The 27,368-nt window shown below is 43.3% G+C and overlaps 1 protein-coding gene across 1 annotated transcript in view; it reads left to right on the forward strand.

Moving 5' to 3' along the window:
* The first annotated feature begins 378 nt into the window (after positions 1 to 378).
* Positions 379 to 27,368, forward strand: part of LOC126199291 (insulin-like growth factor-binding protein complex acid labile subunit) — a 600,038-nt gene continuing 573,048 nt past the window's right edge. Inside the window, exon 1 of the mRNA XM_049936114.1 lies at positions 379 to 547. The gene's annotated coding sequence lies outside the window, so the exon portion shown is untranslated. The remainder of the gene's footprint in view (positions 548 to 27,368) is intronic.

Consider the following 27,368-nt stretch of genomic DNA (forward strand, 5'->3'; position numbering starts at 1 on the left):
TACAGACCTGACAAAAAATATTTTGTTATAGATCTGCGTGTACGGAAATATAAACTATAAGCGAGAAAGTAAGCCTAAGGTATACTGAAGCAGTAAAAATACAGAGTCATTGGTTCGGTACTAAAGAACCCATCAAGTGTAGGTGTAGACCATTTGCAGTGACATTTTCATTTAAGAAATCAAACTTATCGAGAATGTTACAATAACGTAGATCCAATTGTCCGTTTAGTGTCTGCTCTGAAACTTCTTAATAGATCTCACAGAGCCGTGGCGGCTCATTTCACTATCGATAACTTTTAACTGGCCCCTCGCCAAGGGTCGCAGTTATCTCTGCCACTCCTAGTCTTCAAAAGCGGCCGCTAGAGTCGCGTCTATAGAGGGAGAAGCAGCCGAGGAGCGCAGTCCAGGCTGGTAACGGGTAGTTTTCGCAAAGTGAGGAGCCGAAGGCAGCAGTGCTTGGAGAGACCGACACGCCGTGCGGATCAGCGCGACGTTTCTTCCGCGTCGTCGTTCGCTCTTCTTCGCCAGGACAGGGCAGAAGGCAAAAGTCTGTTTTCTTACGTTGTGCGCAACAAGTTGACCAGCTCTGTGCAGGCGTTTTGAACAGATGTTCGTGTTTATGTTCGTCTTGTCATCATGCAAGGCTTATTATCTGACTCTGTGATTCTAGGACTAGAGTACGGCCCGCTCGGCTTTGTGTCTTGGCTTAATCTGCTGATCAGCGTTCTCAAATGTTCAAAATGTTCATATCTGTGTGAATTCCTAAGGGGTCAAACTGCTGAGGTCGTCGGTCCCTATACTTGCACACTACTTAAATTATCTTATGCTAAGAACAACATACTATACCCATGCCCGAGGGAAGACACGTACCTCCCGCAGGAGGGGCCGCGCAATTCGTGACATGGCGCCTCAAACCGGCCGGCCACATGGCGCAGCGCCAGCGTTCTCTCTCTATCTAAAAAAAAAATTAAATAAATAAATAAATAATTTAATTAATTTAAAAAAAAATAAAAAAAATGCCATGGTTAATTGATAATGTTCTTATGGGTACGTAATGTACCCAGTTATATCAGGGGCCTGTGTCTTATCTAGTTAAAAAAAATGTTTTTTTTTACATTATTATGCAAATGAATCCGAACTTTCTAAGTTTTAATAGTTGTTATCACGATGTTTTAGAAGTTGGCGGTCTGTCTGGTGTTGCTGTTATCCAGCTCTCTCAAGCATGTTGTGAGCCCCAGCTAATGGCAAGACCCTAGCGGGTTGTTTATTATATTCCTTCCGAGAAGAAATTATAGTTTCCTTTCTGTAGTTCTCTTTTAGGGAAGCTAATTCCTTAGGACATATCATCTTATTGGAAACACTGTATGGGTGCAATCATGGTTAAACCATAACTTTGCTTGTAGTATAATCCACCCAGACACTTATAATTCCTAATATTAACAGTGGTTATTAAGTGGCTGGGAGAGTGTCTCGTGTCGGCGGCTTCTCGCCGCGTGGGCCTGGCTGACATGCGGACGTGTGCACGGCTCTCGAGCATTTCCTAGCTCGGCTTGCTTTTTGTCTGCAGTCATGCGTCCTCCTTGTCTGTGCTCAAGCTGGCTATCTTACGTTATCTGACTTGCACTGTAAATGAAATTTTGCTGTGGTTCAAGAGGCCGTCGATAAACGGACTTAACCCAATAAGTTTTCCTATTAATGTTTAATACATATTGTATCTTGTTCTAAGTTTATTGTAAATTTTTCGTTGTATACCTCTGGGGGTCGGGGAAGGGGGTAGTCTGCCTAATGTCTTAAAGAAATTTATTTGGAAGTGTTTCAATTATTTTCATTGGCTGGTTTATTTCAAATGGTTTAATTCAAAAATTAAAAAAAAAACAATAATTTTAAGATCTTATTTCTTCAATTTCTTTGACGTTTCTGTTATTATTGTAATTTAACGGCTGTCTGATTCATCATTTTGAACGCCTCTAATGGAAAAATTAACTTCTAATTTCTTGCCTGTTTTTCGAAGGGGACCTGTTGTTAAGAAATTGTATAAAAATAAATGTTGCTGACCAAGGATAAATGACGTTAACTAAGAGGCCCGGCACCTTCCACGTCATTTCGGTGATCCTGGTAATTCCGGACCTATTTCACTCATAATTTTCTCAACAATGTTAATTGCGTTCCCATTATTTTCTTGATGTAAAATGGCCAAGTTTGGGGGCGCATCACTAGCCGTATTCCCTTGTTCCCCAAAAGGACGCTTTGTGCCGATCTACAGTCCGAACCGTTAAGATGTTCCTTATGATGATGATGATGACGTCCCATTCTCCGAGGAGCATAGGGGACGACGCGGGAGACCCGCACCGCTGTACTAGGCAGGCTCCTAGCGGAGGTGGTTTGCCATTGCCTTCTTCCTACCGTAATGGGGATGATGAAGACACCCAGTCATCTCGAGGCAGGAAAAATACCTGACCCCGTCGGGAATCGAACCCAGGAGCTCGTACGAGGGAAGCGAGAACTCTACCGCAAGATCACGAGCTGCGATCAGATGTTCCTTAAGCCTAATATTAAAACTGCAAGCAGTTTGCCCACTACACCATTTTCAACAATCGTTTCACGCATTCTGTTCAGGCCCTTTGCAGCAAATTTATAACTTGTAGATTGTTCTCTATACTTATACCTCTCTCCCACTTCATTAGGTATAAGAAAGGAAGGTTCGATATGTTTTTCCCTTATGGCTATCAGCCAGTCGAATGCCTACGGTTGTCCTTCATACAAGATAGCCCTGTGTGAGTTCCGGCTTGGGCTATGTCTCCAGTGAGTACGGAGTCGACAGTTCATCACTCTGCCGAGCTACAAACATTTGTGTTTAGAGAGTGTGTTAATTTGTGTCCTACATATAAGTGCTGACTGTGCTGACACATTCAGACTTCGAAATACAGAGTCGGCATTTGACGCAGCTCTCTGTCTGCGGCTGTTTCTTGTCTATCAAGAGTTCTATTTGTATATACCGTTCCACGTATGCATACTCCAGTCACATCAGCGCGAAGGAAAGTGCTGTGCATCAATTCTCGCAGTCAGTTTTAAACCATCATACAAATAATTGCTCCCATATAATACCATATCCATTTATTTAAATGGAATTAAATAGAAACTGGAAAAATGTGCTTTGTTTTTAATAGACTGTGATTTGGTTGCACTTGGTGATGAAACAAAGACATTTTATTTGCTGCTTATCGCTTAATAAATAGAACACAAATGATGTGAATCTTCTGGAACTTTGCAGTCCTACCCATTCGCAGCTTATAATTATGCGAAATATCATCATTGTAGCTACTATCCTCACGGGGTCCAGCAGCCGGAGAGGTCTCTCACACACCCCATATACCAATTATTCCAACCGATTTACCCATTGTTTCCTTTCCTGTAAAAACAATAATGCTTAAGGTCAGAGAGGGTGGAAGGGGAAGAGGGGTCGAGGGGGAACAGGAAATGGACAGGGTGAGGGGGAAGGAGGAGTTCGACAAAGAAGGGGAAGAGGGAGATGCAGAGAAGGAGGGAAAGATGGATAAAGAGAGGGTGGTTGGAGATGGACGGAGAGGAAGGAAGAGCAAAAGGTGGACAAAGAGGGGTGTGGTAGGAGGAGCTGGACACAGAGAGGGACGAGAAGGAGATTAGGACGTGTATTAAGGTCCTGCACTTATTTAGCAATAGCGGGGAATTGCCTGTCTCCCCAGTCTGTTATGTCTTTTTTGAAGGTAAGATGTTCGTTCAAGTGAATTTGGAGATGTTTGGCGGATTCCGTCCAAGGAATGCCTTCATTGAGTAAAAGCAGAGGTGTCTGTCAATCGTGTTTCTCTCTTGTATAATAATTGCTTGAGTTTTGCTCACATTTATTGTGACCCGTCTTTCTGTAACCGCCACGATTGCGTAAGCCAGACGCGGCTGCCGGAGGTCAGAGAGTTCAAGCGATAACTGTATTAATAGATCAAAACTGTTGCGTCCTTGAGCCCCCGGGTTCGTAATGTATCCGTGTCCGGTTAATCGCTGACGCTACAGATCAGTTTGCATGAAGATGAATTTACTTGTGAAAATACAAAGTACAGTCACCAACAAACTTTACATATTCTCATACTCCTTTACCTTTAACCCAAACGAACACAGACTCATTTACAGATATTTTTCTCTTATTACGAGTATACAAAGACAATGCAGAAGGCGACATACAAGCAGATTTACCAAAGTCTTTATTTGCAAGTTCTGCCGTATGATAGGTACGATAGGAGTTAGTCATGAATTTTCGTTACATTCTTGTCGGTGTATTTCACGCTATATAATCGACAAAAGAAGCTGTGTTAACTGCTTGTCAAAAACGTTTTACATCAGCCTTGTTCCCAGAACTCATGCAGATGGACGTTGACTGTGGATATTGTATCACGGACACAGTCCCTCTGACTGTTCAAAGATGACACTAAACCCCCCCAAAGATGTAAACAACCATGCATGAGCAGCGCCTATTAGACGGAGGGAGTCAGACAGCCGATCACTTCCAGTAATTCCACCAGGAAGGAGGAACACGGCTCGTGCTGTCTGTAGTTCAACCATGCCTAGACGCTCAATACCGCGAGTCGATCGCCAGGAAGGGCTCTCATCAAGGGAAGTGTCCAGACGTCTCGGAGTGAACCAAAGCGATGTTGTTCGGACATGGAGGAGATACAGAGGTACAGGAACTGTCGATGACAAGCCTCGCTCAGGCCGCCCATGGGGTACTACTGCAGTTGATAACTGCTACCTACGGATTATGATTCGGAGGAACCCTGACAGCAACGCCGCCATGTTGAATAATGCATTTCATGCAGTCACAGGACGCCGTGTTAGGACTCAAACTGTGCGCAATAGGCTGCACAATGCACAACTTCACTCCCGACGTCCATGGTGAGGTCCATCTTTGCAACCACGAAACCATGCAGCGCGTTATAGGTGGGCCCAACAACATGCCGAATGGACCGCTCAGGATTGGCATCAAGTTCTCTTCACCGATGCGTGCCACATATGCCTTTAAGCAAACAATCGTCGTTTCGAGGCAACCCGGTCAAGCTGAACGCCTTAGACACACTGTCCAGAGAGTGCAGCAAGGTGGAGAGTCCCTTCTGTTTCGGGGTGGCATTATGTGGGGCCGACGTACGCCGCTAGTGGTCATGGAAGGCGTCGTAACGGCTGTACGATACGTGAATGCCATCCTCCTACCGATAGTGCAACCATATCGGCAGCATATTGGCGAGGCATTCGTCTTCATGGACGACAATTCGCGCCCCCATCGTGCACATCTTGTGAATGTCTTCCTTCAGGATAACGACATCACTCGACCAGAGTGGCCAGCATGTTTTCCAGACACGAACCCTATAGATCATAACTGGGATAGATTGAAAAGGGCTGTTTATGGACGACGTGATCCACCAACAACTCTGAGGGATCTACGCCGAATCGCCGTTGAGGAGTGGGAGGATCTGCACCGACAGTGCCTTGAAGAACTTGTGGATAGTACGCCACGTCGAATACAGGCATGCGTCAATGCAAGAGGACGTGCTTCTGGGTATTAGAGGTACCGGTATGTACAGCAACGTTGAGCCCCACCACTGAAGGTCTCGCTGTATGGTGGTACAATATGCAATGTGTGGTTTTCATGAGCAATAAAAAGGGCATACATGATGTTTATGTTGATCTCTATTCCAATTTTCTGTACAGATTTCGGAACCGAGGTGATGCAAAACTTTTTTTGATATATATCTATATATATAAAATTCTCGTGGCACAGTGTTAGTTGCCATACTCCTCTGAAACGGCTCGATCGATTCTGATGAAATTTTACATAATCGGTAGGTCTGAGAATAGGTCGTAATCTATTTTTCATAGCCCTAAGTGATAAGGGTATTCCTCCCCAAAAATTTTTTTCTTGTTTCTTGGACAGAACTTTTTTCTTGGTGTGGCATTAATAAATACAACAACCGTAAAGTTTCACCTTTCTACAGCCAACCCCTATTTTTTAGCATCGATTTTATTAATTTAATAATTTTCAACTCCAGTCGATAACTGATGAATTATCACTTCATCAATGGCTCGATCGATTCTGATGTAACCTTGCATGTATATTCCGTACGTCTGAGAATCTGTCGTAGTCTATTTTTCATACCCCTAAGTGATAAGGGTGGTCCACCCCCAAAAAAATTTTCTTATTTTCTATACAGAACAAATTATTTTTATTTTTTTATGATTTGGCATAAAAAAATGCACCCAACCCTAAATTTTCACCCTTCTATCCGCAACCCCTATTTATAATAGCGATTTTAGTAATTTAATAATTTTCAACCCTGGTCGATTACTGATCAATTATCACTTTATCAGTTATCCCCGCCAGGTGTCTACCGGTGATGGTCTTTCACTATTCGATAGATAGGAAATTGAAGAAAACGTACCAAAAGCAAAGACTTGAATATCCCTCTTTGAATCGACGTAACTAGACCGAGAAGTTTAACTAGGTAACATGCGTCATTCGCCAAACCGACATTTAGGCCTAGCGCACACGCATCAATTTTTATCGTACAGAAATATATCGTACGACTAAGTTCTTGTGCTCTCCTTTGCCTCTAAAAGAATTTAATTGTATAATATTTTTACGTGCGATAGAAATCGATGCGTGTGCGCTTGGCCTTACTCAAAATACTGGCGAACACTTTTCTATACGAAATTGCCGCTATGTTTGTATGCTCATGGACGAGCCGTGTATCGAATGTAATTGTTAAATCCCCGCGATCTACCGTAGATACTGCCGGACTTTCCCTAAGCTTTTTCTCACTCCGTACACAGTTTTCGGCCATTATTATAAGCAACAAATAAAGATCGTCACACCGCCGATCGAATTTTAGCTGATAAAACTAATAAAATACTGCGTGAAACGATATTGGTGCAGTTCAACGCTCTGCAGGGTTTGCAGTTGGAAAACTAGGGGTGGTAAAGTTATGTTGGGCTTGGGTGTGAAGCCAAGTAATGAGCGCTGCACGTAGGGCGCTAAGGAAGACGATGAAAACCAATAGAGAGAGACAGAGTCATGGTTCAAATGGCTGTGAGCACTGTGGGACTTAACATCCGAGATCATCAGTCCCCTAGACTTAGAACTATTTAAACGTAACTAACCTAAGGACATCACACACATCCAAGCCCAAGGCAGGATTCGAACCTGCGACCGTAGCAGCAGCGCGGTTGCGGACTGAAGCGACTAGCACCGCTCGGCTAAAACGGCCGGTAAATGGCGTGAGGTTTGCTGATCATCGAATGTATGGAACTGAGGATTTGAACGACTCACGTACTAACTGTTAACGGAAAAGATGTGTTAAGGTGGAATAAAGAATGTGTATTTCCAAGTGGTTGAAGCTGTGGCGCCTTTACGAGCTATTTATGAGCGTTGAGTAGTTGATGTGTGATCTGTAAATTACGGGTGAATGTGCTTTTTTATTGAATTACGATGACGAATGAGTGGCTAGTTAATATACTTTTGTGGAGGCATAATACATACAATACCTGTTATGTGTCTTTCTGTTTAACAAAGTATCGCTTCCCTAGAATCACGAATGGATACTGAGCATTCGAACAAATGTGACAAAAAATTTGTGACTTGCAGTAAATTTAAAATATTAGTCCCACATGGATACTTCTTCATATACTTTTCAGAAAAGCAAACTGATTAAAATTATTTTATCGTCCATATGCGTCAATAATCATTTTAATGCTGATTCGTGTAGAATCAATACAACTGACATGAAAGCTTAGCAAAATAAGTACGCTCGCCTTCTTGACACGTTAAGAGGTGAGAAAACATCTTTGCACATTGAGTAAAAATGAACAAATTAATGTAAGGGTGTACGTCACAAGAACCAATACACAGGTTAACGACTTCCTTATGTAACAGAAACAAAATTATTTACTTAGAAGAAAATTTGAAGGCGAAATTATTTGGAGGGTTGTTATACAGGGTGATTTCAAAAGACGCATCAGGTCTTAAATTAATGCATTTCTGAAAGTATGATAAAGCACATTTTCAAGAATCTTGCACATCAGTACAAATACTCTGCTCGCTTTGAGTTACACGACAAACCGCTATGTAATAATCAAGGTCTACCCATGCACGTTCTTGCACAGCGGTGGCCAAAATTTCAGCTCGCGGGCCATACCTAGGCCCGCCTGCCTTAGCGCTCAACCTCTCTTCACATTCCTCCAGCTGCCACGCTGCACTGTCGGAGCGCGAGGAGAGGGAAGAGAGAAAACAGCGAACACGCAACATTTAAATGGCAGTACAGTCGTCGTGCATACGACTTGATCTTATATTTCACATCTCTTAACAGCGCAGATCACGAACAGAACAAATTATCCGTGTTAATTAACTATTTTTGACGCGTTGATGACATAATATAATGTTATTTGGTACACACTATTGACACACCGACAGACGCAGACGATTTCACACAGTTTCGCAGTCTTGCCACGTCATCGTGACTTATTTAGTTTCATAAGCATTATGCAAACTGGGAAAATGTACCTGAGAGCAATGGTCGTGGACAATTTTAAACTAAAAAGATTTGTAACTAAAACTAAAATTGCCCTGCAAGTCAATCAATTTCGTCTTCACATGAACAGGGGCGCTTTCAACTATAACGGCAAACGGTCTCGAAAACAGACGTAAAACTGAGAGTGTCCTCAAAGCATTTGTAATACTATCGATGTAATTCTTGCAAGGTCACAATGAATTCTTCAAATCTCGTGCTTTCTTTAAGGCCAGTGAGCTTAGAGAACTGGATTGTCTTTGTCAGAATGTGTCCCTTCTACTGTGCAATTTTCTTATTAAATGCATCCCAACAAATCAGAAAGAAGTTACCTTGCAGTGCCTCACCGTCGGTACTGTACTGTCAAATCCGCTTAAAATTCGAAGTCTGCAGTCCGTTTCGGATGTTTTAATTTTCGCCCCTCTCGCCTTGTCCTTCATAAATTCAACAATAGCCAGACTTAAATCGAAAAATCGTTCCAGGTATGCCCCTTATCTTAGCAATGTAATTTGCAGTAATATGTGAAGTCTCCATACTCTTCGTTCATCTACATCGAAAACTGTTGCTGCTGAAAATGATGAGATTACTTTCACTGTTATTACATGTCATTAACTTCATACAATTTGGCAAACTTGCCATCAGCCAGACAATTTAACCAAAGGGTCACAAATGTCTAATTTAGGGTGTGTAATGCAATACGTGCGGTTCAATCCCTAGACGAGTTTGAGCCAAGACATTACGACGAAGGGGAACCGCATGTGAGGCTGAACATCTTTGAGATGTTAGCTCGCAGTCCGGAAACGCTTCATTTCCGCTTTAGAGCTCGTTTTATACTTCTCTTCATACTCATATTAAACGCGGGAAACACGCAGAAACAGAATGCACCAGCATTACATGAAACGTTTTCATACATGAAATGCTCAAAATATCCTCTTGCTTACAGAATGAAAATCTTTCTTAAATGAAATGTTCAAAATGCCTACAGTAAGCTAGGACACACCCATCAAACCGGCTCCTGATTGAATTCTTGGTGTGGTGATGTATCTGTGAGGAATCATGTCATCAGTGAAGACTTTCTGTGGACGTTTTGGCCAGCGTTGATGGTAAATGTTTATTAGAGCCTCGTACTCTTCTGCCTTGGCTGAACAAAGAAATCTACCATGCTTTAGTAGATAATACGCTACCTATTCTAATACATGTTCCTGAGCAATGCTGCGGCTCGTGTTGGTGCTGTTTTTAAGTTTCCGTCCTCTGTTGGAGAACAGACCACGTCGTTTATTTGACATGGCTACGGTTGTTTGTCTTTTTCTCGTGTTGACTGGCGCCACTTGGTTTCGCAAGTGGCAGCAGCGGCGGCTATCGATATGTAGTAACTGTGGTCCTATATTTGTGGCGACATCGTGGTTCTTGCGGGTCGTGTCAGTGCGCAGTGCGCAGTTCGGTTGTGGACCCAGGAGGAGCCAGGTCCGCGCATTGCGAGAACACGCCGGGACCGCCGGCGGCGCGCATGGACTGCCGAATCGAAAGCCTGAAAGTTTTAATTTGAATGCTTTTGGATTGAAGTAGAGAAACCTCCACCATTGTAAGATCTTGCGATCCTCCAGTGACTTGGGTTCGTGTTACTGCTTGTAGTGTTGCCAAGGCGAAAAGCAGCGAGTCGAGTCCTCGGGGAAGGCGGATCTGATTAGCTTTCCTGGACTTCTAATAACTATTTATTGCGTTCAGTTTGTTACTATTTGTTACGTTCAATCAGCGGTATGTTTACTGCCCCAGTTACCTGCCCTGGGGGTTAGTGTATGAAACGGCAGTGTACATTTCCTCGCCTTGCCGCTGCTGTCCGGTGAGGTGTGTAGTTTTGACAGCTTTCTTAATTGTAGGTTGGTTGACGATCCTTCTAGTCTGGTGGTACTGTTTCCTTTCTCGTTCCAGGCGCTCTAAGCACAGTATTCTGTGGGCGGAGTCCAGTCCCACCAGTTACGGCTTTAGCGTATTTTTACATCATTGCATTTGGTTTGTCGCACGTCAGGTAGCCTCAGCAAGATTATCATTAGTCATTCGTTAGACTGCCACTAGTCTGAGTTACCATCTTGTGAAGTGAATGCAACTCTTGGCTGACTATCTCATCACTCGCAAAAGTGTTTGGTTCAAATGGCTCTGAGCACTATGTGACTTAACATCTGAGGTCATCACTCCCCTAGAACCTAGAACTACTTTAAACCTAACTAACCTAAGGAAATCACACACATCCATGCCCAAGGCAGGATTCAAACCTGCGACCGTAGTGGTCGTGCGGATCCAGACTGAAGCGCCTAAAACCGCTCTGCAACAGCGGCCGGCTTCGAAAGTGTTTTTTGCCGGACCTACTCAGAGGTAGATTCCTGTTGCACCGTGATTGGCCCTTGTGTCATGTTATTGTATTTGCTGTTTTAATGCATGTTTTTAATTTTTTATATAATTGCCATTCTTGGCGCTACAACAGGTTTAAATAATTCTGCTACCAAGTTTACCATTATTCTGTCTCACCTGTCTGGTGATCAGTTGCATGTCCTTTTAAATTAACCTTTTCTGTTGTATTTGTTGTTTTGCTCCATGTTTTTTTAAATTTTTTTATATAATTGCAATTCTTGTCGTTACAGCAGGTTTAAATGGTCGTGCTACCAAGTTTACCATCATTTTGACTCACCCGTTTTGTGATCAGTTGCCTGTCTCTTTAAATTAACCTTTGCTATTGCACTGCTGTTGTACAGTGTGTTTGTTAAATTTTTATAATTGACGTTCTTGGCATTAAAGACCTTCAGCCGTGGCTGGTTACTTGCCTTAAAATTCTAATTGAGATCACATTGGCTTCTTTTTAAAACATTCTTTGCTGCGTCTGTAATTTATGTCCATTTTGTAAATTGTAACGCACAGAAAGCACTATTAATTACACAGTTGTTTATTCTTTCGTTAATAACGTGTGATATCTTTATCTATTGCTGAGTCTGGAATTACCGTTTAAAATAAATGCCTATAATTGCATAAGGAAACCAATAGTAACTGATTACGGCCCCGTCCACAATCGTAACCGAATCCTGCCTTCCTTGGCGACAAGGTTTCAGTTCCTTTACGAGTGTGACAAATCATTGTGCAGAACTCCTCTCATCCCATTGTTGATGTCCGTAGGCTACTAACAAGACATTCTGTCACAGGTGAGCCAATACTTAAGTCTCCACGTCCTCCGGGGTTAACCCAATATTTCTGGTGGCATTTGAAAGTCCTTGTATACAAAATCAGGGAACAAGATGTACAGGGTCTTCATGCCCGTACTGCTGAAGGCTGTGAAACAAACCAGAATTCTCGAGGGACCAATTAGAGCATCAGAGATTAGTTGTGTCGGCAAGTTGATGCATATATTCCTCCTCACGAAAGACATTTCGAACATGCCATTTACGAAAGCGTTTCATACAATAACCAAGAGAGTAATTTGAACACTTCATGTAAGAAAACGTTTCATGTACTGCTGGCACAATCTGTTTCCTGTGTTTCCCATCATTAATGTGATTATGAATAGAAGTATAAATTGAGCTATAACATGGAAATAAAGCGTTTCTGGATTACGTCCATAAAGGATATTTTCTTCCTCTGTGGATGATTAATTTTTTCTAGACGTTTGATCATCCCTTTTTGTTACATACTTTATGTCTATTAAAAGATTACCGAGTGTAGTTACGTGAAATTTACTTTATATTCTGGATTTGATAATCAAAAGCATGAAATGTTTTTAGAAATTATTTATTGGAACTCTGTCGTTGGCGGCAATGTTGTAAGAAAACTGGGCCTATTTTTCTCCTTTGTTTAATCTCAGTTCTTTCATGAAAATAAAGAATGATAATAACGAATAGATTGAAAAATCAGCCAACCAGTTGCAAATACAATTTTATTATCCCTTGACCATGGTTTCGATATTTGTAAAAATATCTTCTTCAGAAGTATTGGCCTGATTACATCATATGATGCAATATACGTCACAAGATAAAATATTTGCTAAGTTACATGTAACATATGTCAGACACTAATTACACAGTTGCCATTTCGCAGCAATGTTTATGATTTTGAGAATAGTAATGATACTGTTGACTTCAATTTCCTTTAAAACTGCAAGACAGATACTGCCCTCAGTTAGTTTGGAAACAGTTGGTTTGGTGTTTTGCTGAGTATGAAAAGAAATGAAGTTTACTTTCATTCTAATTGCACTCCGAAAAGTTATCTGACTTCGAGAAAAATAAATGCGTGTAGCTTGTAACGAATGCAATATGCAAATATTAATCACACATAAAATGGCTTTTAAAATAATCGGAGACCAAACAATAAGCCTTTTATCCAAAATGAAGGAGGATGTTCAGATAACGTAGACGGCACACGCTTTATATTATATTTTATGCTCTAATGAACTCTCAGTCAACACAACTGACATTTAGTAATACAGCTCACCGACAGCGATCACACGAAAGACCTAATCTCCCACAAGACCTAATCGTAAGAGAATAAGAGTGCAAGCGAGAGCCAGAAACAAGAGAGCTTTCCATATTCGCCCAAGTCCTTTGATAATATTTTAACGGTGTTATCTTCGCGTAATTTTTCTCTCTGTAGTAGTGACAAGGTTCATGCATCGTTGCATTACGTAGATGTTTTAATTTGTAAAATTAAATATTGCTTCACTGAAGCGTACCAGACGTCGTTATTTAGTAATTATTTCACTTGATATTAGGGAAAAGTCCCTAAGTCTGGTCTGGCTGTGGTGCCAAAATACCAACCCTAGCTTTTGTGTTATTAATTATGTTTTTGTATCGTCTTTAATTATTGCCTGTCCTATGGTTTTTAAATATTAATTGCTCTTTGAATGTCGAAATTGATTCGCTGAGTGAAAACTATTTGGCATCAACTGTATTAGGTATACATGTGCTACCCGTCAGTGATACATGAAAATTTGTGACGGACCAGGACTGAAACCCAGATTTCCCGCTTATTGCGTGCGGTCGCATTATCAACTTCGGCTATCCGTGCGCGCTCCCCGGCCTGACCCAAACCTCCCTATGTCACCCTGTCTACAGCCTTATGCCACAGCCCATTGTATTCATCACATAATGCTGGTCAACATTATTAACTGGAATCTCGCTCCAGGAGGAATGAGACTACGAAGAATCAAGACCAAAGTAGTTACCATCGTATGCCCATCTAGGCTTGAAACACTTACTTGCATGTTTGAAAGAAGAGAAATTGTCCACGATTCACAACTGCAACGAAATATTTCGAATTTTATTCGCTGACAGCAGCTGTGTTAGGTTTATATCTCCTATCTAATACAGCTGATGTCAATGAAATCGCAGTCAGCAAATACATTTCGATACATTTCTTTATAACTATGAATCGTCGTATTATAGTTTCTTACAGACATGCAAGTAAATCTCTAAACACCATTTGTAAATATTTATTCAGAGCTCTGAATGTGTAATCTATAATGTATAATCAGAAGCTGTCTGTTTTCATATTCTTATTACTGTTTATTTTTTGTCATTTAATTTTTAAGAGAGTTATTTTTGATGTTATAGTTACCATGTACGGTCAATTTGCTCCGCGACATCGTCTCACCAGGCTGAGTCCGTATCCAGTCCTGCTGACAGAGACGTCTCCTAATTGTAAACAGATATCTATATGCGGACTGAAGTGACAAATTAAAATTTGAACCTAGGTTAGGATTCGAACACGTGTATCTCGCTCACTGGCACAGTGGCAGAGCACTACTACCTCCTTAATCCAAACTCCAATTCACGTCTCAGCAACTTAATATTCCATATAAACGTGAGCAGCATTGCAGAGGTTCTCCATTTGTACTGGAAGAGCACCTCAGCATCGAACGAAACGGAGGAGCCTGCGTGAGACCCAGTCATAGGTGAATGTATGAGACTGTTTGGTTCAGAGGCCTTTTTAAGTGTGAAACGCTTTTACGTATACATGCAGACTGAAGGGATGAATGAAAAGTTGTACCACTGTCGGAATTCGAAAGAGAGTCTCCTGCTCAGTATCTGGAAGCACTAACCATTGCACACTGGGTTTTCACAGTCGGATGGACTATCCTAGCACGGCTTCCTCCTCAATACAAATTCTGATTCACGCCTCAGCCCACTTGGTATTCCCTCTTAACTCGAACAGCGTTGCAGAGGCTCTCAAACTGTACACAAAATACGTAAAGTGCCTGCCGTAATGAAAGTTGCTATATACACTCCTGGAAATGAAAAAAAGAACACATTGACACCGGTGTGTCAGACCCACCATACTTGCTCCGGACACTGCGAGAGGGCTGTACAAGCAATGATCACACGCACGGCACAGCGGACACACCAGGAACCGCGGTGTTGGCCGTCGAATGGCGCTAGCTGCGCAGCATTTGTGCACCGCCGCCGTCAGTGTCAGCCAGTTTGCCGTGGCATACGGAGCTCCATCGCAGTCTTTAACACTAGTAGCATGCCGCGACAGCGTGGACGTGAACCGTATGTGCAGTTGACGGACTTTGAGCGAGGGCGTATAGTGGGCAACCGGGAGGCCGGGTGGACGTACCGCCGAATTGCTCAACACGTGGGGCGTGAGGTCTCCACAGTACATCGATGTTGTCGCCAGTGGTCGGCGGAAGGTGCACGTGCCCGTCGACCTGGGACCGGACCGCAGCGACGCACGGATGCACGCCAAGACCGTAGGATCCTACGCAGTGCCGTAGGGGACCGCACCGCCACTTCCCAGCAAATTAGGGACACTGTTGCTCCTGGGGTATCGGCGAGGACCATTCGCAACCGTCTCCATGAAGCTGGGCTACGGTCCCGCACACCGTTAGGCCGTCTTCCGCTCACGCCCCAACATCGTGCAGCCCGCCTCCAGTGGTGTCGCGACAGGCGTGAATGGAGGGACGAATGGAGACGTGTCGTCTTCAGCGATGAGAGTCGCTTCTGCCTTGGTGCCAATGATGGTCGTATGCGTGTTTGGCGCCGTGCAGGTGAGCGCCACAATCAGGACTGCATACGACCGAGGCACACAGGGCCAACACCCGGCATCATGGTGTGGGGAGCGATCTCCTACACTGGCCGTACACCACTGGTGATCGTCGAGGGGACACTGAATAGTGCACGGTACATCCAAACCGTCATCGAACCCATCGTTCTACCATTCCTAGACCGGCAAGGGAACTTGCTGTTCCAACAGGACAATGCACGTCCGCATGTATCCCGTGCCACCCAACGTGCTCTAGAAGGTGTAAGTCAACTACCCTGGCCAGCAAGAGCTCCGGATCTTTCCCCCATTGAGCATGTTTGGGACTGGATGAAGCGTCGTCTCACGCGGTCTGCACGTCCAGCACGAACGCTGGTCCAACTGAGGCGCCAGGTGGAAATGGCATGGCAAGCCGTTCCACAGGACTACATCCAGCATCTCTACGATCGTCTCCATGGGAGAATAGCAGCCTGCATTGCTGCGAAAGGTGGATATACACTGTACTAGTGCCGACATTGTGCATGCTCTGTTGCCTGTGTCTATGTGCCTGTGGTTCTGTCAGTGTGATCATGTGATGTATCTGACCCCAGGAATGTGTCAATAAAGTTTCCCCTTCCTGGGACAATGAATTCACGGTGTTCTTATTTCAATTTCCAGGAGTGTATTTTTTAAGTGCTGGCGGGTCACATGCCTTGTATTTCTTGTATTTATTGTAATGCGTCACAGAAATAAACTTGTGCAGAAATTTTATTGTGGTGCAGCAATGGCTTCATAACTAAAATAATATTTTTTTGGTGGGGGGGGGGGGGAATATTTTCTTCGAGTGACTATTTGCACTGCCAGCTCCTCGCTTTCAGCCTGTCACACAGTACCCTGCGTGCCTTTTCCATCCTCAATATCAAGGGGCGAGGGGTGTACTTTATGCCCACCTTTTGAGAATATTGTTATCTAGTAATTCACCTTATATTTTAAAATTTTGAAAAAGTGTTTATTTTTTTAATGATTTCTTATACCAGATTTTGTAACTGTTTTGAATTTTTCAGTTAAACGTAATCCAAAAATTTGTCTCAGTAATAAACGTGACTTTTCGCAACAAATGTCACATTCATAGTTTCAAATTCAGGACCCTTCTAACACATCTATACAGTTTTAAAAAGTATGCTGTGAATGAAATTTGACGAAAATTAACGAAACCTGTGTTTTTTACAATTTTTTGTGTTGGAAATAAAGTTCGTTTCTCTCTGGGTATACATTACAGAAAATGCGCTGGTGCTGCTAAGATGGTGCTAAAAGATATTTTCAGGCTCTGGGTCCTTGTTATACATCAGCAGCTGCTTAAAAAGGATGTTGTTAGTAAAAGTTGACAGTTAATTAATAGCTTTTTAATTTCTTTTGTTGTGAGGGAAACGTAGCCTGTAACCACGTCGGTAATATGCGTTATGGAAATAACGGGCGATCAAAAAAGTCAGTATAAATTTGAAAACTGAATAAATTGCGGAATAATGTAGATAGAGAGGTACAAATTGACACACATGCTTCGAATGACATGGGGTTTTATTTGAACCAAAAAAATACAAACGTTCAAAAAATGTCCGACAGATGGCGCTTCATCTGATCAGAGTAGCAATAATTAGCATAACAAAGTAAGACAAAGCAAAGATGATGTTCTTTACAGGAAATATGTTCACCATCATTCCTCAACAATAGTTGTAGTCGAGGAGTAATGTTGTGAACAGCACTGTAAAGCATGTCCGGAGTTATGGTGAGGCATTGGCGTCGGATGTTGTCTCTCAGCATCCCTAGACATGTCGGTCGATCACGATACACTTGCGACTTCAGGTAACCCCAAAGCCAATAAACGCACGGACTGAGGTCTGGGAACCTGGGAGGCCAAGCATGACAAAAGTGGGGGCTGAGCAAACGACCATCACCAAACGACGCGCGCAAGAGATCTTTCACGCGTCTAGCAATATGTTTTTTTTTTTCTAATAAAACCCCATGTCATTCCAAGCATGTGTGTCAATTTTTACCTCTCTATCTACATTATTCCGTGGTTTATAAAGTTTTCAAATTTATACTGACTTTTTGATGACCCGGTGCTTTGATTTTGCTAGGCAGACGACATTAGTTAGCTTGACGAGAGTGCTGTGGATCAAGATGAGGCACGGCAGCGCTTGTCTCGTAGCGCAGTGTACGAGCAGAGAAGCGCCGTTCGGTGGCAGGAAGACCGCAGGTCGTGCGCAGTGCAGACGGCCGGCCGACGCTCCGGTTTTTGCCTGCTGGGCGGTCGGGCACTTTGCTGGCCGAGGGGTCGCAGTTTGTCAGCGCTCGCCCGCAAATAACTGCCGGCCACTTTTTGTGCCCTCCTCGTCGCTGTTACCCGTTTTGTTTCCTCCCCCGTATAGGACGCGCCGGTTAAATTATTATTTCCAAAACTGTGACCGACGCGTGAGCTGGACGCGGAAAAAAAGAAGGAAATGTCGTCTCGACCCCAGCGCGCCGAACATTCGCCGCGGACGGGAAGGAAGGGGAGCAGACGAGGGGTGGACGGGACGGACAAACACAGAAATAAAGCCGCCCACCGCTATATTTTAAGGGAGCTAATTCTGTCGCTCTTATCGCCGCGGTCGCCGGCCGCCGTGTGCAGCGCGCGCACGCGCCCGTCCCGAGTTCAGTCGGTTGCATTTAAAAGTCAAAAAGCGTTGCCCGAAATTTACATATTAATAACTGGGTTATGGAAATGCAATTAGGGTAGCGGCTCGGAGTGGAGCGAGAGCTCGTCTGCCGGTGGGCGTGCGTGTGAGAGCGTGTGTGTGTGCGCGTGGCCTTTAGGTGAGCGTGTAGCGGTTTAGCTGCGCGCCGACCCTCTTTCGGTATTCATCCCCCGTCGCTGGGGCAGGCGCGGCGCTGCTTGCGGCTCGGTCGCTGCCTCCTCTTCTGCCCCGCTCACACAGAGATGTCTCGTGACATCACACACTGGCTTCTTGCTAATAGACGAAAATATTTATTTTTTCGAGGTTGCTTCAAGGTGCTTCACAGGTGTCGATCCACCCTGCTAAAACAAAAACAGATGGATAATTTTAACTTCAATCAGATTCATTAATATAAATTTTAGGGCTATTATCTGAAAACTCTATAAAGAAAGTGCACATTTAATCAGCATGGTAACATTCAAAACTTTGTATCGGGGGTGTGCAATACGCGGCCTGCGGGCAGCATGGCCGGCCGCGGTGGTCGTGCGGTTCTGGCGCTGCAGTCCGGAACCGCGGGACTGCTACGGTCCCAGGTTCGAATCCTGCCTCGGGCATGGGTGTGTGTGATGTCCTTAGGTTAGTTAGGTTTAAGTAGTTCTAAGTTCTAGGTCATATGTTGAGTTCCATAGTGCTCACAGCCATTTTTTTTTTTTTCGGGCAGCATGAGGCACAAGAAGCGAGCGAGCTTCTATCACACAATAGAAAAAAAATCCGTTTTTGTAGAGCTATGACGAAGTAAAAATTAATTCTAAAGATGGGACGAAATATGCAGCATTACATTTCGATCTGAAGCCAGACTTTGAAAATCTGTTTCAGGATTTCTGGAAACATAATCAGAATTGTGTGTCTATGCGACGTCTTCTACAAACTATATATCTGGCAAACAATTAAAGGAAAATTTTTATTATATATGTATGTTCGATTTTTAGAAATCGTGCCAGCCCACAGACAAATATCCCTTGCTCCTAAGTAATGCGTTATATATGCCGTCAACACTTATTTTGAATAGAACATGAAAAGTAAAATTGGTTCAAATAGCTCTGAGCACTACGGGACTTAACATTTGAGGTCATCAGTCCACTAAGAACTACTTAAACCTAACTAACCTAAGGACATCACACCCATCCATGCCCGAGGCAGGATTCGAAACTGCGACCGTAGCAGTCAAGCGGTTCCGGATGAAGCGCCTAGAACCGTTCGGCCACTGCGACCAGCTCAGATGTAAAAATGGGCCATAATCTTAATTGATCGTCTTGAGAACATACTGAGAAATTCAGGCCCCTTAGATCTAACCTGATAGTGTTACATTAGTTTCCCGTATTCGAAGTCAAATGCCACATTAATTGCATGTAAAATTATTAATGAAATTTCATGTGTCAAATTTCTATGATCTTGCTTTTTAGAATAATGATGAACCATAAATCAGTAAATTCTAAATTACTCAAATATAGACCTCCAGTATACACACACACTCACACCTTCTTTTCCAGTGGTTATTATCAGTGTTAAGAATATTACGTGCGGCCCGAAAATACTCGTCTCCTTCTAATGAGTCAGAGGTAAGGTGGAAGGTTGGACACATATGCTTTATATTGTATTATTCCTATCACTCCCTCCTCTTCAATCCCCGATTGTTTAAACAATAAAACTCGCACGTACAAAAAAAAAAAAAAAAAGGCTCAATTGGCTCTAAGCACTGTGGGACGTAACATCTGAGGTCATCAGTCCCCTAGAACTTAGAAATACTTAAATCTAACTAACCTAAGAACATCACACACTTCCATCCCCGAGGCAGGATTCGAACCTGCGACCGTAGCAGCAGTGCGGTTTCGGACTGAAGCGCCTAGAACCGTTCGGCCACAGTGGCCGGGTCGCACGTATAAAATTGACTCAAAGTATGATCAAAAATGAACTAATGTGTTAACAACACCGGTGTGCAAAACTTACGGATAGAAGTAACTGTCCGATGACCTGCCACGACACAGTAACTTAACTCGATGAAAAATAGAAAGAACTGCTACAGTATAGCAAAGAAGGTAAGTGAATGAAATACACACTGAGATGAACAGGAATGACATAATTACATAATTACACAGAAGTCACCGCGATTCATGGTGGTCCCCTGGACATTGCAGAAAGTGCGACATGGCTCGTAAAAGGGTACGAGATCACCACGGACGGCAGTGTACGCTTTGCAACGCACTTCCGTGCTGGCCGCAAGGTTGATAATGTGTTCTTATGATAGTGCGCCCCATTGTACGCTTTGCAACGCACTTACCTGCTGGCCGCAAGGTTGATAATGTGTTCTTATGATAGTGCGCCCCATTCCTCTGCCAGCGCTCTTGACAACTGCTAGATGCTTATTAATGCATCTGGACACGCTGCGTTTCGCCACTCCAACTATAGCACACGTGTTCGATGGGATTTAAGTCATGGGAACGAGCGGGCCACTCGATTCGCCGAATATCCTCTCGTTCCAACAGCTGCTCCACCTGCGGAGTTTGATGCGATCGCGCATTCTCATCCACCTCTCACTATGTGGGTGTACGTCCAACATCGTATCTACCAGAAGAACTTGTAACCAACCTTTTGGCCAGTATGGGAGCACGTATACGAGGTGTGGCTAGAAAAAAACCGGACTAGTACTGGTGAAACAATAAAACGAATGCAATAAGGCTGAAAGTCGCGTGGCCTGTCACGTGACTCTCGCTCCGCCTACTGCTCGAGTTTCATCTGCCTCCTGCACTCAGTCTGCCCGTGGCGTCTGTTTTAAGTAGTTGACGTTTTGTCTGTGCGTCGGAAAATGTTGAGTGTACACAAAGAACAGCGTGTTAACATCAAATTTTGTTTCAAACTAGGAAAATCTGCAAGTGAAACGTTTGTAATGTCACAACAAATGTACGGCGATGATTGTTTATCGCGAACACAAGTGTTTGAGTGGTTTAAACGATTTAAAGATGGCCGCGAAGACGCCAGTGATGACACTCGCACTGGCAGACCATTGTCAACAAAAACTGATGCAAACATTGAAAAAATCGGTAAACTTGTTCGACAAGATCGCCGTTTAACAATCAGAGCAGTGTATGAGTTAACAGGAGTTGACAAGGAAAGTGTTAGGAAGATTCTTCATGAAAGTTTCAACATGAACAAAGTGTGTTCAAAAATGGTTCCAAAGTGTCTCACAATTGAACAGAAGGAACGCCGAAGAATGATTTGTTCTGACATCCTGGAAAACATTGAAAGTGATCCCACCTTCTTACAAAATGTTATTACTTGCGATGAATCGTGGTTTTTTACTTACGATCCAGAAACTAAACGCCAATCGATGCATTGGAAAACTCCTGGTTCTCCACGACAAAAAAAAGCACGAATGTCAAAATCGAAATTCAAGGCAATGATGATTTTTTTTTTTGACATCAAAGGGATTGTGCACATTGATTGGGTACCAGAGGGACAAACAGTGAATCAGCATTACTACATTAGCGTCCTGGCTACCCTACGTGAGCGAGTACGGAGAAAACGGAACGATTTGTGGAGAAAAAGTCATGGATCCTTCACCAAGACAATGCCCCAGCTCACAGTGCGTTGTCAGTGAAGACGTTTTTGGCAAAACACAACATTCCCATCTTAGATCATCCACCCTACTCACCTGATTTGGCCCCCTGTGACTTTTTTCTTTTCCCTAAAGTCAAGTCAGCTTTGAAAGGAACTAGATTTGAGACTGTTGAAGCAGTAAAAGAAAAAGCGACGGAAGTAATGTATGGACTTACCGAAAATGATCTGCAGCATTGCTATGAACAGTGGAAAATTCGTATGGAGCGGTGTAGAGACCGAGGAGGAGAGTACATTGAAGGAGATAACATGAAATTGTAAATAATTGTAAATAAATGTTTTTTCCAGCATCAGTCCGGTTTTTTTCTAGCCGCACCTCGTACAGGCATGCGCTGCCGATCGTGCTGATCACTCATTACAGTAAGAACTTTGTCCATCCTTTCGTAGTGTCCCGGGGCCCGTCATAAATTTTGGTCTCTTCAGTGTAATTACTGTCTTTGAAAGAAAATGTCATTTCTGTTATTTTCTGAAATCTGGGTTCGCAGGACAGAGCGGAAAGGGGCCAAGATTAGTTACTGTTAGTTGCACAAAACACACAAAAATTTCCTAAAAACACTTAATCACACGTGCCCTTAAAAGGATTCAAAAACAATATCACTGGAAGCCCGAACACAAGTAATTAAAATTGCTTTAAGGAATACATGCGGCTGAAAGCCTTACATAAAAAAATTACGTAAATACTCGGATGAAGGCCACACACAGAACATAGAGCAAAACTTTCTTAAAAATTAGTTTAAACGAAGAATCTTCAAAATTTTAATTTAAGGCGGCTGAGGGCCTTATCAAAAAAAATCTCATAAAAGCTCGGCTGAAGGCCACATACTGATCAATGAAGAACTGGAGGCTTAAGGCCTGAATAACCAAGATTTCAAATGGAGCAACACCTCCCTTTTCTAAACAAGTTTTCAAGAAATCAATGTTGAAACCTTAATCTAAGGCCTTATTTTAAAATTAAAACAAACTAAATTAATAGACGGCTGAAGGCCTGGCACAGTACTTGAGACTAAAAGAAAATCACAATCTAAAAACCACAGAATAATGGTGCTCAGAAGTGATCCAAGGGTCTGCCTGGGGAGGTAACTCTAACATAAGCTTAGGTGAGACAGGCAGCCAAGAGAAAGAATAGATAATCGAATGGCAACCCGGCCCAGGGACGTCTGAAGGACCGATCAACTACCTAATCAATTCCCTTCCGCCCGACCAAAGGCACGACAATTTCAGCGAAGATACCAGCAGCACTACGTCTTCAAATTTGGCGTTTAAATACAGCCACGGCACAATAACCACTGAAAAATAGGAACAACACCAAAGGCTGTCCAACTAGACGCGGTACCGGACAGCATCAACACGGCGAGAAAAAAAAAAAAAGAAAAGAAAAAACACCGCGGAACACTACACTAAGGACCTCGCCGCGGAGACTTCCTCGCTGCTCTGTCCCAACCGACCGACTACTCCAGTACGCAGACAGCATTAACATAACTGCTCAACCGAAATTACACAAGCTAGACACAGATTCAAGAAAACATTTCCACAAGAACTCGAACAACCGAAAAACGATCACTGTGGAACAAGAAGAACGAATTACAAGCACACACACACACACAGAAAACCCGAAGCGGTCGGCGACCAAATAAACGTCGTCCGGTGAGAGGACCGATCGAACGACCAACCAACGTCGTCCCCACTCAAGTCATGAGTGTCGGCAACGGTCGGGAGTGTCTTGGCTGCCCGGACCTCACTGCATCTCCATCCCGACTCCTTGATGTCCGTTCGGAACTCGGAGACACGACGACCCGGACTCACTGGCTCGGACCCAACCACGCAGAGGGAACACTTTCCCATTGGCCACCCGATATCTCTGCACAAGAAAGGAACCGACCCACGTCCGGCAAGATGACAAATCGACGAGGCGCAGAAACGGTCAAAAGACCCAATACACATCGCCCGATGAGACGACCGACCGAACGACCAACCAACGGTCGTTCCCGCTCCAGTCTCCTTCTGTCGGACAGTGCATGTGTGTCGCCAGCGGTCGTTGAGTAGTGGTTATCCGGACCTCAGTGGCGCTCCGTCCCAACTGAACTGCCGACAGACTACGACCCGGAAAAACTAGCGGTCGCTCCAGAGATAGTGCCATAGTGCACTTATTGATAAGCGCTGCTGCTACCACTCAAGGGCAAGCAAACCACCAACTTAGTGACGCCAGTAAATCGAATAAAAAAGGAGACGGCGGCACCGCAAAGACAAGATGTCAAGCAGTAAACGGAACGAACGCGAGCCGCGCACGGCTCAGTTTCATTGCGTATTTCTTTCAGTAATCTTACGTCCTATATCCCAGCAGTTTTTTTAGCGTATGCTTCGAGTTTCATGGAGTTACTTGGCAATTACCCATTACATGATAGTTACTGTGGTCCTTAGGCTTCGTACACTCGTGTATTTGTCGTTAACAACGTAAAACACTAAGCACTAATTATGTCCGTTCGGGGAGAATAGTCTGTACAATTTTCGCTCTGTTTTGAGAAAAGCTAGTTTTCTCGTATGATATTGTTTATGCCGTCATGTCGCCTCTGCCGTACAATCATAAGATATTGCAGGTACATACAGCGGTATATGTGGATACCGTATGCAAAATGTGTTCCAATAGATTAGCAGTAAATGGGTAATGTATTAATATCCAATATCCGATGTTGAAGTTTTAATGCATGGACGGCAAAATTGTAGCAAGTCATAACCTCATTGCTGTTGTGGTCTTCAGTCCAGAGATTGGTTTGATGCAGCTCTCCATGCTTCTCTATCCTGTGCAAGCTTCTTCATCTCCCAGTACCTACTGCAACCTACATCCTTCTGAATCTGTTTAGTGTATTCATCTCTTGGTTTCCCTCTATGATTTTTACTGTCCGCGCTGCCCTCCAACAATACATTGGTGATCCCTTGATGCCTCAGAATATGTCCTACCAACCGATCCCTTCTTCTAGTCAAGTTGTGCCCCAAATTTCTCTTCTCCCCACTTCTATGCAGTACCTCCTCATTAGTTATGTGATCTACCGATCTAATCTTCAACATTATTCTGTAGCACCACATTTCGAAAGCTTCAATTCTCTTTTTCTCCAAACTATTTATCGTCAATGTTTCATTTCCATACATGGCTACACTCCTGACAAATACTTTCAGAAAAGAGTTCCCGACACACAAGCCAATACCCGATGTTAAGAGATTTCTCTTCTTCAGAAACGCTTTTCTTGCCATTGCCAGTCTACATTTTCTATCCTCTCTACTTCGACCATCATCAATTATTTTGCTCCCCAAATAGCAAAACTCATTTACTACTGTAAGCGTCTCATTTCCTAATCTAATACCCTCAGCATCATTCAATTTAATTTGACTTCATTCCATTATCCTCGTTTTGCTTTTGTTGAAGTTCATCTTATATCCTCCTTTCAAGACACTGTCCATTCCGTTCAGCTACTCTTCCTGGTCCTTTGCTGTCTCAGACAGAATTACAATGTCATCGGCGAACCTCAAAGATTTTATTTCTTCTCCATGGATTTTAATTACTACTCAGAATTTTTCTTTTGTTTCCCTTACTGCTTGCTCAATGTACAGATTGAATAACATCTGGGATAGGCTACAACACTGACTCACACCCTTCCCAACCATTTCTTGCCTTTCATGCCCCTCGACTCTTATAACTGCCATCTGGTTTCTGTACAAATTGTAAATAGCATTTCGTTCTCTGTATTTTACCGCTGCCGCCTTCAGAATTTGAAAGAGAGTATTCCAGTCAACATTGTCAAAAGCTTTCTCTAAGTCTACAAATGCTAGAAACGTAGCTTTGCCTTTCCTTAATCTATTTTCTAAGATAAGTCGTAGGGTCAGTACTGCCTCATGTGTTCCAACATTTCTACGGAATCCAAACTGATCTTCCCCGAGGTCGGCTTCTACCAGTTTTTCCATTCGTCTTTAAAGAATTCGTGTTTAGTATTTTGCAGTCGTGGCTTATTAAACTGATAGTTCGGTAATTTTCACATCTGTCAACACCTGCTTTCTTTGGGATTGGAATTATTATATTCTTCTTGAAGTCTGAGGGTATTTCGCCTCTCATACGTCCTGCTCACCAGATGGTAGAGTTTTGTCAGGGCTGGCTCTCCGAAGGCTACCTTTAGTTCTAATGGAATGTTGTCTACTCCCGGGCCCTTGCTTCAACTTAGATCTTTCAGTGCTCTGTCAAACTCTTCACGCAGTATCATATCTCCTATTTCATCTTCATCTACATCCTCTTCGTTTTCCATAGTTTTCGCCTCAAGAACACCGCCCTTGTATTGGCGACTCGTGGAGTTAACATCTTGAACCTACTGATAACAAACAGACCCGAACTTTTCGATTCTGTGAGCGCAGAACGGGGATTCAGTGATCATAAGGCCGTTGCAGCTTCTCGGAATATGGACGTAAATAGGAATATAAAAAAAAGGGAGGAAGGGTTATCTGTTTAGCAAGAGTAATAGGAGGCATATTTCAGACTACGTAACAGATCAAAACGAAAATTTCTGTCCCGACACTGACAATGTTGAGTGTTTATGGGAAAGGTTCAAGGCAATCTGAAAATGCGTTTTAGACAAGTACGTGCCGAGTAAAACTGTGAGGGACGGGGCAAACCCACCGTGATTCAACAACAAAGGTAAGAAACTACTGCGAAAGCAAAGAGAGCTTCACTGCAAGTTTAAACGCAGCCAAAACCTCTCAGACAAACAGAAGCTAAACGATGTCAAAGTTAGCGTAAGGAGGGCTATGCATTCAGTGAATTCGAAAGTAAAATTCTATGACCGACTTGACAGAAAATCCTAGGAAGTTCTAGTCTTACGTTAAATCAGAAAGTGGCTCGAAACAGCTTATCCAGACACTATGGGATGATAATGGCATTGAAACAGAGGATGACACGCGTAAAGCTGAAATACTGAACACGTTTTTCCAAAGCTGTTTCACAGAGGAAGACCGCACTGCAGTTCCTTCTCTAAACCCTCATACGAACTAAAAAATGGCTGACATCGAAATAATTGTCCAAGGAATAGAAAAACAACTGAAATCGCTCAACAGAGGAAAGTCCTCTGGACTTGACGGGATACCAATTCGATTCTACACAGAGTACACGAAAGAATTTGCCCCCCCCCCCCTCCCCTCACTTCTAACAGCCGTGTACCGCAAGTCTCTAGAGGAACGGAAGGTTCCAAATGATTGGAAAAGAGCACAGGCAGTTCCAATTTCCAAGAAGGGTCGTCGAGCAGATGCGCAAAACAATAGGCCTATATCTCTGACATCGATCTGTTGTAGAATTTTAGAACGTGTTTTTTGCTCGCGTATCATGTCATTTCTGGAAACCCAGAATCTACTCTGTAGGAATCAACATGGATTC

This window comes from Schistocerca nitens, chromosome 8, assembly GCF_023898315.1.
Source record: "Schistocerca nitens isolate TAMUIC-IGC-003100 chromosome 8, iqSchNite1.1, whole genome shotgun sequence".
In the NCBI taxonomy this organism is placed as follows: domain Eukaryota; kingdom Metazoa; phylum Arthropoda; class Insecta; order Orthoptera; family Acrididae; genus Schistocerca; species Schistocerca nitens.